The 4144-nt window shown below is 43.4% G+C and overlaps 1 long non-coding RNA gene across 1 annotated transcript; it reads right to left on the bottom strand.

Moving 5' to 3' along the window:
- Positions 1–839: 839 nt before the first annotated feature.
- On the bottom strand, positions 840–3705 carry LOC129647809 (uncharacterized). The gene is made up of 3 exons (XR_008712517.1): positions 3497–3705; positions 1471–1563; positions 840–924 (listed from the first exon to the last, which is right to left on the bottom strand). It is a non-coding gene; the product is annotated as an uncharacterized LOC129647809 (long non-coding RNA).
- Positions 3706–4144: the final 439 nt, after the last annotated feature.

Below are 4144 nucleotides of genomic sequence, written 5' to 3'. Positions count from 1 at the left end.
GATCAAACCAATCAATCCTAAAGGAGCTCAGTCATGAATATTCACTGGAAAGACTGATGCTGAAGCTTAAGCTCCAACACTTTGGCCACCTAATGCAAAGAACTGATTCATTGGAAAAGACCCTGATTCTGGGAAAGATTGAAGGTAGGAGAAGAAGGGGATGACAGAGGATGAGATGGTTGGATGGCATCACCAACTTGATGGACTTGAGTTTGAGCAAGCTCTGGGAGTTGGTAATGGACAGGGAAGCCTGGTGTGGTGCAGTCCATGGGGTCACAGAGTTGGACACAACTGGGTGACTGAACTGAACTAAGCCCACTGCAAAGAGCAAATGTTCATTTACATTTTTGTTAACATTTATTGGTCATCTAAGGCATGTTAAGGTCTTCCTAGAGCCCATTCATAATAAGAAAGATATTTTTTAGGTTCATTCTCAATGGACACAGTTGCTTCCTAAGACTCACCTTGTTTCCTCCCTCTTCTCCACCAAATCCCCTTGTCCACACCTGGGGTCAGGCCCCCTGCTAGAGGGAGAGCAGTTCTCTCCGAATTGGTCCCTACTTGCTAGTGTTGTCCTTTTCCAACCCATTCCCTACACTGTCAACCCTGCTCAGATCACTATTCTATTTCAATCCATCTGTGGCTCTGTGATTGCCCTCAGAATTAAGTTTGAATCCTTTACAACTTCCCACAGGACCCTGATCTGACTCTCCAACCTAACACACTAAGCTCTGGTCATGTGTAGTAGCTTAGTGCCCTGATCTGTCACCTCCAGGTCTGTGTGATGATGGTCCTTCAGTCTAGAATGATCTTATTTTTCTCCACCCACTGTCTTACCTCTCTTCTATCTGCCTCTTCTATAATAAGGCAAACTCCTATCCATTTTTTCTGGTGTCAGTTCACACATCATTTCCTCCAGGAACCCTAAGAAAAAAATCACCAAGACTCAGATCAGTGACTGGGTTAGATTCCCATCTCACCCTGTGCTGAATACCTTCCTATACAATTTTGGTCCTGTAGTCTAAGGGTCTGTTCTCCCACAAGGTACAAATTATTTCAGTGCAAGATCCGTGCCTTGATCACTGTGTAACATTCAGCCCCAAGCAAGAAACTAACACTTAGGTAGGTACTTAAAAATTATTAGATTCTTTATATCTAATTTACATAGATATACTACTATGTCAGAATTAATTGGTTTTTATTAAAATTTTCTGTAATTGACTTATTTTCTGTTCTTGGCTTAATTTTGGCCATTTTTACACTTGTGGCCATTTCTTTCATCCTTAGTCAAATCTGGTTGTCTCTCCCAGATGTCTGTATGTATCCTTTGGGACAGACCAGAAGGAAAGCCAACATTAGTCAGAGACAGGAGAGCTACTTCTGGTTTCTTAAGACTTACATTGTTACTCTCCCTGACCCAGAATGGGCCACTAGGTTTTAAATAAACCACTGATGAACTTTTCTACTTACTTGTTTTTGGCTTGGGTGTTTTAAAAATCAATTCCACAGGAAACGGAAGTTGCTGCAGCATCCCAGGTGACTTCCTGCTTCAGATAGGACTTGCTGAAATGAAGGGTGGGACTATGTGAACCAGTGTTTCTTCCAAACTTAGGAAGCAGAAGGAAAGGCAGTGTGGTATCTCAGGCTGAGGATAGGCATATTTGATTCCTCTTGGGCAGAAATGGGAGAAGGGAGCTTTTCTGACATTTTTCTGACAAATTGTCTTGCCTCATTTTACTGACCCAAACTCCCCTTGTGAATGAGTTTTTTCACTTGTTTTTCACTTCACCCTCTTTCATTTGCAGGCAGAAGATTTTTCTCTCTCGAGTCTTTAGGTAACCTATCCCCTGGGCTTATCTGCACCTACCTTCCCCCATCTGCAGTGCCTCTGGATATTAGATAAATACCTTCCTATTTTTCTAATCCCTTTGGTTGGCATGCACGTGGTCATCCATTACATCTGCCTGGACTGCTTCAATCAAAGCAGCACGTTCTTGTTTGGCTCTATATCCAGGAGGTTTCTGTCTGGTTACTTTTTTTTTTTCATCTTCTTCCCCTTTACCCATCAACTTTTATTAGACCTTTGTGAAGCCAATAGAGATAGCAGGGAATAGACATTATAATTCATTCGAAAAAGAATCAGCTGCATTTTGATAAGAGGGATCATTTCGCAAGGCTTATGGGAAGCGCGGCTATTGTTGCCTTCTCCGTCTGCAGGGTTGGAAAGCTCCTGCTAGCACTTGTCTGTTCTCACCTCGCCTTAGCAGTCCAGTCACATCTCCGGCCTGGCACCAATTGCTAGCCATATCTCACCCTCAGTATGGCAGGAGGCAATCAATAGATGGACTAATCACACTTTGGAGAGCTCACACCCCAAGAAGGAGAGAAAATGAGGATTGGAAGAGGAGGCTGTTAGCCAATGTGTTCTGCCTAGGGTTTGCAGACTGGTGCACACAACACAGGACCACAGAGGAACCCACTTTGCCCAGATGGATAACCAAGACCAATTGCATAATGAGACCTTCTAGAAATTGACCACTAGCTTGACCTCGACTGATTAGCAATGCTTAAAAAATTGATATGGGCCAAAGTTAAAGCTTTAAAAAAAAGTGTAATGAGACATAAGTGAGCTAGTAAATAAGATGATGCTTTTTCATGCAGCCAATCTACAAATATGTGTACTTTTCAATATGAAAGAAAACTTGTGTGTGTGTGTATGTGTTTTAAATGTATTTCTGCAGACTCAGAAATTGGAAAGGGTACAGGGTTTTTTGTTCATTTGTTTAGTTTATTTACTTGTAACTGGGAGATTTTCAGTGAAGAGTCCTAGCCATTAAAATCAGCTCCTGAATTCTTATTTGGGGGAGGGTTGACAGGGACTCTGGTTACTCAATAAGGGGTCCAGATGGCCTGGAATACAAGAACCCAAGAGCTCCCCTAACAGAAGCTATTTATGTCCAAAAAGCACTGCATTTTGGAACCAAAGGTTTAGGTTTGCGTCTTCCCTCTGCTACTGACCAGCTAAAGGAAAGCTGATGAATCTAAGTCTCAGTTTTCTGAGAATGAATTAAGCCTGGCTTTTAAGGTTGTTGGAAGGAGCACACAAGACAATGCAGATGCTCAGTTTCATAAATCGAAGTGGGCTTTGTGAATCGAAGCACTGTTATAGTCGAATGGGCTTAGAAAGGATGGGGGGCAGTCTGCATATTTGGATACTCATAACTTAACTGGTCCTCGACATGGTTATTCACGGTAAAAAGACATAGAAGGTATTATTGTTTCGAATGTAAAAAACGTTAACAACAGCACAAGTCTACTACTGATTTGTTCTCTTTCTGAGTAAAGCTATTTGCTTTTACCAGCACTTATCCTCAAACTCCATTCTAGTTCAAGAGGACCCAGGGCTCAGCCTCTGACTGTTCTACCTCCCACCCTGGATGGAAATCATCATCATTTACAAAACGGTTTGATTAATGTTTGATTAAGGAGTTCTGACCTTTGGGGAATTAGCGTCATAATTACAGAGCTGTGCATTGTCCCAGCCACTCGGCTGGCTCCCCAGTTGAGGCCCCTTTTCAGCAGTGAGTGACAGGCATTGAGGAGCAAATCTCCCCTAATACTATAATCACCAGGTACCACTTAAGTACAGCTCATGATTTTTTGCTCCAGAGCGGAGAGCAAAGGAAGCTGCCTTTTTCAGGCTCTGAATCCTTTTCTGCGTGCTCCATTGCTGCTTTTAACAGCTTTGTTAATTCAATCACCACCTCCATCCAAACAATAGCCAAAGTGGGTTGGGAGGAGGGTAGGAGGCAGTTTTGAGGCCCAATCTTCATCACACTCCCCCCGAACGCTCATGTGCTGGGGATTGGGGGGTGGGTACCAGCTGGGCGAGCTGGCAGGGCTGCTGGGCCTCAGGATGGGCAGCAGGTGCTCCCTGTAAAGGTGACACGCTTGAACAAGGCATCACACGGAGAAGAGGCCTTCCTCTGCTTCGGAAGCCTGGCTCTCTTTGGCCTCCAGAGTTTTCAAAAGCATAAGGGAAATGAGTGAGAACGGGAAAATTGGCCTGTTCGGTGAGAATTGTCAAGTTTCGCTGTTCTGTTTTATCCCATTGGTGAGATGTGATGAAAGAGAGAAAACATAG

Source organism: Bubalus kerabau, chromosome 3 (genome assembly GCF_029407905.1).
Source record: "Bubalus kerabau isolate K-KA32 ecotype Philippines breed swamp buffalo chromosome 3, PCC_UOA_SB_1v2, whole genome shotgun sequence".
Taxonomy (NCBI): domain Eukaryota; kingdom Metazoa; phylum Chordata; class Mammalia; order Artiodactyla; family Bovidae; genus Bubalus; species Bubalus kerabau.
The sequence above is the reverse complement of the archived record's forward strand: the minus strand, read 5'-3'. Positions and strand labels throughout refer to the sequence as shown.